This window comes from Alosa pseudoharengus, unplaced genomic scaffold, assembly GCF_046254945.1.
Source record: "Alosa pseudoharengus isolate Yale_2024_CS ecotype anadromous, Long Island Sound unplaced genomic scaffold, YU_APseudo_1.1 YU_APseudo_1.1_scf_8, whole genome shotgun sequence".
Classification (NCBI taxonomy): domain Eukaryota; kingdom Metazoa; phylum Chordata; class Actinopteri; order Clupeiformes; family Clupeidae; genus Alosa; species Alosa pseudoharengus.
This window is the reverse complement of record NW_027468870.1, coordinates 12,972,036-12,982,930: the sequence shown is the minus strand read 5'-3', so window position 1 is coordinate 12,982,930 and position 10,895 is coordinate 12,972,036. Positions and strand designations below refer to the sequence as shown.

The window sequence follows — 10,895 nt, the reverse complement described above, 5'->3', positions numbered from 1 at the left end:
AAACCCCTCACACCACTCGAAGGCTTGATGTGCATTGATGAGTTGGCCTAAAAAACATTTACAATAAATGTCTGATCTTGAAAAGTTGCTGATACCTCATATATATATATATATACATGTTCATAATACCAAGTAAATCAAGTTTTTGAGTGGTTTAGCTGTGGTCTGAGTCAAGTGCTTGCAAACGATGACTGCCAAACCACCCAGTTCCCTAATGACCCCCCAACCCAGTTCCCTAATGTTCTTATTATAAGTCAGTATTGCGGTTTGATAGAACTGTTTTCTGTCCTTTATGCCGCTCTCAGACACTTGTTACCCGTCCTCCTCGGTCACTCTTTCCTAAAATCTCCCCTCCTGTGCCAATGACAAAGGATAGGAGGACCTCGGCCTCCCGCATGTGAGTGTTGAAATATCCCATAATATTATTCTATTTTCAATCTCACCTCTGTTGAACCAGGTGGTACCAATGTGACAATTTCAACAAGGGTCATTACATAATTATTGGCTACTTACTTTCAAAGAATTCTGTTAAAATTAATCAGCAAGACATTTTTCTCCTTTAGGAAAAACAGCCACTCGCTCTTGGCAACATCCCAAGAGAACACTACTTCATTGTCCTCCACTAGGACTTATAGTTCTCCAATCTCATCCATCCATCCATTCTCTCTGTGTGTTTATGGTGTGGCATATTGGCAAACTAAGAAGTTAAGTACACTGCTCAAAAAAATTAAGGGAACACTTACAGTTTTCCACAATTGTTACACATTTTTTGAAACCTTCCACCCTTTTCTCAATTCTCAAACTACATTCACAGAATGTCGGACAGTTCTTGCAAAATAAAACACTCGCCTCAAAAGTTTTACTTGTGCTCAGAACCAAACAGTGTCAGAGTAGGCCTACCGATCCAGTGCATGATTGAAGTGTTCCCTTGATGTTTTTGAGCAGTATATTTTAGTGTACAGAACTAACTTTGTGGAGCCCTTTGGGAAACCTTCTGCTTGTTTCCTGAAAGTTTTTTCAGGTGGATTATATATATATGGATATATTTTTGCATTGGACTGTTACCTGTGTAAATCTCGTTCTGAAATAAAACTTATGTTTAGTGGAACCATATTTTGGCCTTTGTTCTGTTACGGTGCTATGTCCTACACCCCACCTGCTTGGAAAAACTCATGATGTCACACTCGATAGGAAACCATTATCTCATTTTGGGGGAAAAGTAGTTGACTTGCACATACTCATACTCACTTTATTGTGTATAGCACTGATGAGGACAAAGAGACAACACACCTTAAGATATATCAATAAACAATTGTTTTGAGTTTTATTCAGTCTACAAATCATCACATATTGTTTTTAATTAAGGCTGTTAAGATGTTATACCTTAGACAGAAGATAAGAGGATATTCTGGTATTTTTCCAAATATGCTAAGAGGCAAACTGATTCTGAATACTGCAAGATACAAGTTTAATATTTTCCTCACATAGTAGGGTTACCGAAAACATGATAGTAGTTCAATACATGAATTAAGAAGAAGGTAGAGATGATTCAGTTACAAGTGAGATATTTGAGACAACAATTCTTAAATCGCCACACTATGTTTTACGCTTAATTATACAAAAATATCTAGTTAATTGAAGATGTTTTGAACCCATACTTGAAGGTATGGTAGATTTTTCTTTTCCAATGACCCAATCATTCCTTTCAGCCGTCCACATTCTTGTGCTTGACAAAGTCTAAAAAAAAAAAGTTTGGCCACAAAATTCTGACAGCAGATTTTCAGGGATAGAGGTACTGCTGCAGCTCTCTGGGGTAGCATGTTTTCCCAAAGGGGTAATCAAACCATTTACCCACATGGTGCCAAGCATTGGCATACCAATGAATGCCCTCCTCCTCTGCCTGGTGTTGTAGAGGGAACAGCTTTGAAAAGAAAGGGACATAAGAGCGCAGTGTGTGGAGGAACCTGAAGGGGGCGAAGGGGAGGTGGGCAAGGTACTGACGACATTGCAGGGCATAGCAGGACACCAGGTGCCCATCTACAATCAGATTCCCCTCCACGGTCATGGGGGCATAGGCACCCAAGTCCTTTGAGTCCTGGACATTAGTCACACGGCGGGCCACCAGTGAACCAGTTCCTGGGTCATGTCGGAAGAGCAGGTGACCCCTCTGCAGGTCTTTGGCAAACACCGGGATCATGTCAGTGGCTGAGGTCGCTGTTCCATTAGACGTGGCGATGAAAGTGACGTGGTCCTCTGACAGGGCGAGCAGCTCTGGGGATTCCTCTGTGGTCAGGAGGACGTAGTGCTCCACTGCAGAATGACGGCGGTCCAGCCACAGGATGACCTCGCTGAAGACCAGCTGTCCGTCAGCCTTCATGGCAAGGACCCTGTCCCCCAGTTTCAGCTCAGCCATAGTCTTACCCTTTCCCTCACTGGTAAGCACAGTGGCATGACCAGGGAAACATTTTCTCACCTCGCAAGGAGGACTATAATACAAGCCAGTACCTCTAGGAATCTTTGCCAGCCATTTCCTCACCCCAGCAACTGTAAACTGATTAAGAAGAGACCAAATTTTTTTGGATTCAGAATTAATAACATTGGTTGGAGACCATTCAGCTTTCAAAACACAGCCGGCCTCAGTCCATAGCTTGGTCAAGCAGCCCACTGAATGAGGTCCTACTTCATCGTCACTGCCACACTCTCCACTCTCTTTGAGAAAGTACAGATGGAACAATAAAAAAGAGAAAGAAAATAAACATCCATGCAATCCATATGAAACATATGAAAATGAATAAAGGTTATATAATATAGCATATAGCTAAATTCATATGCATATAGCAAAATAAATCTACATTACCTTTAAGACTTCAAATCCCACTTGTCGTTATCAGTCATGAACTTGATAACAAGCAGTGCTACTAAAATACCATAATAATGGGTGGTTGTGATCTAGTGGTTAGGGATCATCAGAGTTACCAAACAGAGCAACAGAACAGAGTTGTGAGTTCAATCTCAGGGACTACCACCATGTGCCACTGAGCTGCTACAGCTTCTGAATCAGCTTTTCATAATTACCCTTGGCGCAGCTTCAATAGTTATGCCAGTGGAGATCCCTAAAAAAGATTCAGGGCTTTGGATATAACATTTTGGGATTGAGCCCCTGAAGGCACACCCTACCTCCTACCATGTCAGGGACATTATAAAAAGCTGGGTTTGGAAGGTTAAGGTAGCAAGAATGATGAATGGATGGAAGTGTTTTCATGCATGGCACATACAGTACTCTATTGGAACAAATTTATTTTGCTAGCTGAAAATTACTTATTGAGTAACTATGTTTAGACTGTTTGGTAACTGTGATTACAAATATTAAAAAGGCACTGGTATTTAATCTTTCCTTTTCCCCTTTTCCATATCTTTTATTCACCATTTGGGCCGTAGGCTATTTTCAGTGTAATTTCACTACCTTTACTTTTAAAGGAACCGTATGTAAGATTGTGGCCAAAACTGGTACTACAATCACTTTCAAATTACTGTAGAGCGGTGTATCCCCTGCCCCTCCCCCCTGACTGGCAGAGCTGGCAACCCGGATGCCGAAACACTACTGACTTTGTGATTAGTAGATAGGTGGAGGGTGGCGCATCAGGCCAAAACAAAACATGACAACATCAACATCAGTTGAGGGCTGGAACTTCACTTTTTAAATGACAATATCCTGGCCGGACTACTGTTGTCAGTGATATAAGTATTTGAAATGAACATGATTTCTTAATGTCTAGTGACATATCAGGGTAATTTTATGATTAATTGAAATACATTTTTTACATACAGTTCTTTTAAGCTTTTATTAGGGCCATCTATACATGCATACTGTACATCTATATATTTTTTCTAGGCTACGCATATCTGGGAAAGTGTGATGTGATAATACTTGCATATTTCTTATATCAGCCTTTATTTCAAGAAAAAATAATATGCCAGTAGAAATATCCTTTCATATTTGCACACTGTAAAAAAAAATATGCCTCTCCAACATAAAAATTTCTAGTGACCCGTTGCACCTAAAATTTTTAGTTAGCCAAACTTAAGTTGCGGAAACCAACTTTTTTTTGTTGTGCTGACTATCCCTGCATGTAGACTGAACTTAAAATAGAATGTTGTGTCAATTAAATATTCTCTGTTGACTAACCATAGCTTGTTGGGCCAACAAGCAGACATAACTTGAAATAAAATGTTGTATTAATTAAATATTTCATGTTGGCCAAAATTTCTATTTTTCATTATTTCAAATAAATGACACTATGTTCTGATAAAGTACATTTTATTTATTTATTTAAATCCATATGAACTCGCCTGTAAGGCTCAAGTGCAATATTACACAAGTATTTAACCAGTGTCCTAGAAACAAGATCTGAGAGTTCAAGAAAGCATGGCATGTCACTCAATAGTTGTATTGGAAAAACAAATATCTGCTTTACAAAATGAAACAAAAGTAAAACATGACAGCTTTGCCTGTGAACATCTGATGTAAAATTGGTTCAAAATGATTTGTGACATGTTCCAGAACAGTTACAAAAATCCAACAAAAAAAGTCACTGCCATTTAACAGAAACATTTGCATGAAACCTTTGATACCTCAAAATACCTCAATGACTGGCAATTAACATGTACTGTAATGACCATTACACCTGTAATAACTCTTTCTTCAAGGACTGTATCCTTGCTGTGCACTTTTTCCCAGGTTTAAGAGAATCGTCTGGACTGCCTCGAATGTGTACCTTAAGTCCTTAGGGTACTCCATATTTAGAGCATAAAGCAGACCAAAGAGCATCATGAGGGTTTGTGAAGTCTCCCAGATTGTCCATGACAACTTCCTCCTCCAGTACTACAGCCACATTGACCACTGTGGGATATGGTCCTGAGTTGGTAGAACTGTCAGTTACTTCCAGGATCCCCATGTTCATGGCTTTTGTGTGTGGCCCCAGTGCCTCAGTCAGTATCCTGTGAAAGACAATAAATGACACTTAGTGTCAGACTGAAAGCATGTCTTAAGCAATCATTACTGCATCTCAAACAGTAATACCATAAAGTTTTCAAATGAATTACCTTAATAGTCTTTGAAATTGCAGATGGCTCTCTTAAGTACAGGGGAAGACCATGAAGAACAGCAGACCGTCTATAAGTAGTTAGATCTGTGGTCTGCAAAAAAAAAGACAGGTGATCAAAAAGACATTATTAAGTCACCTAATTCACAGAGGTTACACACATCTACTCTACCATGCAACAGTTTAGGATCACTTACTCCTTTCACCATTGGGCTTCATTACAACCAACTTCATGAAATAGCTACCTGAAATGCATTAAGATTACAATCGGCGACGGATAATCAGCTAACAAGTGATAAGTACGCAGATCCCTTAAAACTGTTGGAATAACATTCCCAGAGTTAAGTTAGATACTGAAAGTGGTTTTCTAACAGTCCTAAAATAGTTCTCAAACATGCTGTGCACTTGTTGCCTTTTTTTTGTTCAGTCATATTGACCAAAAGCATGTCAGGTGACTTTCATGAGGCTGGTCAAGATGAACCAATGGTGAAATTAGTCAATTTTGCACAGTAGTGTATGTAGGTGCTGGTCAAATAGAGCTATATGATAGGAGAAAAACAGCTTAATACTACACCAGAATCTCTCTGTGTAATGCATACATGATGTTGATCACAAGGTCTTGATCAGGGAAGTTGACTGCTTTGAGAATTCACATAATTCACACCGAAAACTGGCATGGTCGGTGCATGCGCCTGTCTATTTTAGGATGTGCTCTCCATAAATGGGTTTTTAAGGCCCCTGTTTTTGTAAAAATACAAACACAGTCTGGATGAATGCAGGGGGAAAAAACGTTACCTGCTTGCCAATGATGAAGCCTGTAGTGCTTACAGCAGGATGTCTTACAATAGCGGCACTGCATTTAGTTTTAAGCCTGAAACAAAATACCTGAAATACAAACAAGACAAATGCATCAATAACTCATAATTCTATAAACAGGACAACCATGCTAAACTATGCTTAAGTATTTTAGGGTATTCTTAAACATGGCGCATTAGCAATCATGCCTCTTCTAGGTTACGTATAGCTGGGTACCAGGCTAAAGGGGCGTTTGGTGAGGCAAATTGATTAGAGCTACGTCCAAATATGTTAAACAGCTTACAACTCTGGTAGCAGCTATTCGTTTTCGTGTTAGCACAACTGGTTATTTTTTTAATCAGACTGAAATGTTATTTCACCCTTGCATAAGGATGCTTTGTGCAGAGTACTAGCTGCTAACATGAGGGCACAAGTGCTTTGAATGCCAGCTAGTGCTAACCGTTAGAACTAGCCGACACTCTGTGATCGCAAAAGTTGCCAAGACTAGCTGGCTGCAGCAAAGTCAATAATCATACATATCATAAGCCAGAATGCAAATGGAATTTGGAAAAACTACTAAACGGTAACATGCCATGCAATATAGCGATACGTAACTGTTAGGGTCAACGTTAAAACCACACGCCAGTTGGAAAGGAATGCTAACTTTTATGAGTTAAACATGTGATTTGCCAGCACTGCTAATCGCTGTAGTAACTGACAATATAGCTATTTCAAACTTTGTTGATAGACAATAGATATTATTAACCTAAATTTTCTGATTACCTCACAGCACAAAGATAGAGAGCTAACTTTGAAGCACTCACCACAAACAACGTCGTGACGGTCATGACTCTTGGTGGGAAATTCCAGAGTAGTAGAACTCATTTGCGCATGCTCGGATAATTCCCTCTTGCTCGGCCAACATAATATTTTTTGTGCAACGTTAAAAGTTCCGTGAACACAATTATACATTTTCTCTTGATGAACATTTTGTAGTACAGTAATGAAAATCATGCAATCATTGACCAAACATATTTTTCTTTGTTTACACAACCATTATGTTGAGCCAACATGTATTTCCTCATTTGTACAACTTTTTGCATCGATCATTTTTTACAGTGCATATGTGAGATTTTCGGGAATCTAGCAATATAACAATCATTATGGTGGAATACTCTTTGGGCCCTATTTTCCGACCTGGCGCCTGGCGGAAAGCAGATTATTATCCCAGCGTAACGTTTATTCTTATCTTGCACGTATCTTTTTTGAGCAACATGCCAAGGGGTGTGGCAATTAATGACCTAAGGAGGGGTCTGGTGCGTTGTCTAAAAATCGCTATCGCACACTACCTAAAACGCATTACGCCACTGACCAAAAGAAACCTGATCAGAAGTCCATGGCGAGTTGTTTATATGTTATTTTAAGAGCGCATTATCAACAGTGATATGGGCGGGTGCACAGCGCACCATGCTTCTCTTATCCACGAACACGCACCAGCGCACATCCATGCAAAATATTACAAATTACACGATTACAATGGGCAACATAATTAGAATAAAGATATTACGAAATACATCTCACAATGATTAGTTATTTACCATAATTTGGTAATGGGGCGGTGGTAGTGTAGTGGTTAAGGAGCTGGGCTAGCGTGCAGTAGCCTGAAAGTTGTCGGTTCAATTCCTGGCTTCCACCGCTGTGCCCTTGAGCAAGGCACTTAACCCCAAGTTGCTCCAGGGACAATGTGATCCCTTGTAATTTAGCTGACATATGTAAGTCACTTTGGTCAAGAACTGTCTGCTAAATGTAATGTAATAATCATTTAATGACGGAGAGGCAAATATGAAGCACAGCTGAGGATGCACTGTCAGAAGATGTAAGCAACTCCTCTGAAGGATAAACGTTTTTTATTCAGTCATTCGAACATTATTGGGGTAAGTGTTGCTTTTTCCAGGCTATGTTTTCGATGGTAACCCATTATCAGTCACTAGTGAAAGTAATTAACTGTGTATAACTGTTTTGTCATTGACTGACACCACGGTGAAGTTAGTTTCACTTTGCCAATGAGTTCAAATAATAAACGAGTGCAAATGCATGTAAGCTATACTCTACTAGGTTTTAGTAAAGCATGGTTTAGTGAAATAACTGTTCCACCTTGCGTGCAAGCAGATTCCTTCAAATGCATGTGTTGTTTAAAGTTGCGCTGCTCGCTGTTAAAGGGAATGACAGATGTCATTCCCTGTGGTCGGGCATTTTGGCCCTGAAAGGAAACATGTGTTTGGGACTACTTCAAGAATCTCCATAAAGTGCTGCTATTCACTGGGTGCTTGACTAGTATCACTATCACTGAGTAATCATTCTATGTTGTTAAAATATATCTTTTAATTATTACTTTTTAAACACTTTTAAACCATTGCCCTTTTAATCTGTTATGCACTCTTACTGTACCTTGTGTGTTTAAAAACAATGACTTTGGAGCTGTTATATTAGGACAAAATATACTTGCATTTGAAACTTTCATTTATGAGAGAAATGTGTTTGCTGTACCTCCAAAAGGATTCAGTAACAATTGAATGCACCAGGTTAAGTTTAATTTCACTGCTGGTAACACTGTCGTGGAAAAAGTCCACTTCCGAATCCAATTTTCCAATTAACAATTACCACTTGACTATTTAGTAATTTAGCACTCTGGAACAAGGCGTCCGAAGGAGACAATGTAGACAGAAGATTTTCTGAGGATTGTTGATCTTTATTCTCCATATTGCAATGATAGTACAGCCAAACCAAAGTCCAGACCAACCATCAAAGCAATAGGGAGGAGATGTCATCAGCTGGGGCCCCCGACGAAATCTGCCTACGGAGGGCTATACACTATATTTTATACCCCTTGGCCCTCGAGAAGTGCCACCCTCTCACGTCATCCCCAAAAACACCTTTCACCAATCAGCATTAAGCAGGGTCGCTTACATTGGTGGAAACCATCTTCCCATCATGCATAAAACTATATGCAAACCTGTCTAATGCATAGGAAACATATGTAAACTAGAGGTTTTCTGGTTCTTTCCAGTTTGGGGAAATAGGGCCTTCTTATCTGATTCTCTTCCTAGCTGGACAGGCTCTAAATCATAAGACACAGCGGCCTCCTATTCCCTGTCCTGTCCAGTGCTCACCAGCTGGATAACACCCCCTTCCCTTGACCATGTAAGGAGGAGATGCTCCTCATCCTGGTACCCCCAGTATTTTTCCACTCACCCCACTCCTCTGATAGTTGGTCTGGCCTACACAAGATACAATGACCTCACCCTGCTCACAGCACATGCAGTGACATAAAAACTTATGACACTCATGACTACATTCTTCTAAAACATGAAAACCCATGCAATATTATAAACCCTTATGAAACCCATGATTACATCCCTTTAAATCATGAAAATCCACCATATTCCCCCCTTTGAGGCTAAATTAGCCTCACTATAAAGCAAACATAAATGACATGTCCCAACATAATATATCATCATGACATCGTGTATCCAAACACGTGAACATCTACAGGGGAATATTGCAGATGATTGACACCCTTAATAAGTGATGAACACATGAATTATCACTACTTATTTAATAATGACTAAGTGTAACTAGTACCTTATATGTGAATGTATCTGTATATATGTCTATCATTATACATATATCTATCATCTATGTGAATGATAATTACGTGATCAAACTCCGGACGCCAGATCAGGTGACAGAAAGACCAATTCTTTGTTATCAACAAATGGCTAGGACCCGAGACGGATTTGTCCCCAGAGGATGACTAATACATCAGTCCTCTGAACATAAAATAAAATTTCATGCAACGGCCATCGTGCCAATTCAGAGTTACATCCCAATTTCATGATTCCATTCGTCCTAATCTGTCAATACTTTCTTTCCTCACATTTGTCATAAAGTGATAAGATTATAGTTGCAATTGTATGCAGACACTGAATATATATTGGTTATAGTTTGGGTATTTTACATGCCTCACCCCCCTGTCTTCCCGCACCGTATCCCCCTTTAGATGTCTCTCAAGTGTTATCACACTAGTGCCCCTTCCGGGCTAGGGGACGTCACCGGTCGCAAGTGTACGCTCCCCATGGAGTTGGGCCGCCAGCACCCTACCTTAGGTTGTCCCTGCTGACCATCATGGGATCTTACCCGTCAAGGGGTGCTGCCTGAACCACAAACTCCATCACACCTTTTAAACGGGCTGGTGGTTCCACTGGGGCAGGCCAGGGTGAGGGCATTCAATATATATTCGTCAAGCAAGCAGTACTATCCAATTCCTATGGATGGCCTTGCGGGTGAGGGCTAGTCCTCCACAACTCTAAGTTCATCTATGTGTAATAAGTATTTATTAGAAGTATATAATTGTCCCCTCACTCTTATTCGGTTATGCTATGATTACTGAAGCATCTATTCGTATCAGGTCATAGCCCATAACCTCTATCCTCTTTTCCTCTGTCACCCAGGCGTGCAGGCACATGTCTTGTAAGTTACTTATCAACATTGTGTGTGTGTGTGTGTGTGTGTGTTATTGTGTATAGGTGTGGGCACCTCGCAGGGCCCCACCGTATTCTAACCCACTCGAGGGAGGAAGCTCCAGATAAGCCTGGAGCCCTTCCAATCCCATCATACTCTCATATTCACTTTCTCCTATACATATTTTTCATACTCATCTTCCATAATCATCAATTGTTTAGCCACTGCCTGTGAGCAGATTCTTCCACAACATTGGTAATGCCACAAAACCGTCCTACAACAAGGGCAACTCCGTGCAGCAGTTTACCCAGAAATGCCACAATCAGTGCTCCCAGTGACCCAAAAGTGTCCTCCAGCCACTGAGTCACTGGCCTAAAAATACCTAACACATCACCTACATCTAACATCAGTCCTTTTCCCGAAATTTTGTGAGCTTCCTTGTTCAGGTTCTGAAGTCTATTCATTGCCTTTACAAAG

At 40.2% G+C, this 10,895-nt stretch overlaps 1 long non-coding RNA gene across 1 annotated transcript; it reads right to left on the bottom strand.

The window, feature by feature from the left end:
- Positions 1-4,301: 4,301 nt before the first annotated feature.
- Positions 4,302-6,785, bottom strand: LOC143112113 (uncharacterized). The gene is made up of 4 exons (XR_012984679.1): positions 6,722-6,785; positions 5,898-5,987; positions 5,104-5,196; positions 4,302-4,998 (listed from the first exon to the last, which is right to left on the bottom strand). It is a non-coding gene; the product is annotated as an uncharacterized LOC143112113 (long non-coding RNA).
- Positions 6,786-10,895: the final 4,110 nt, after the last annotated feature.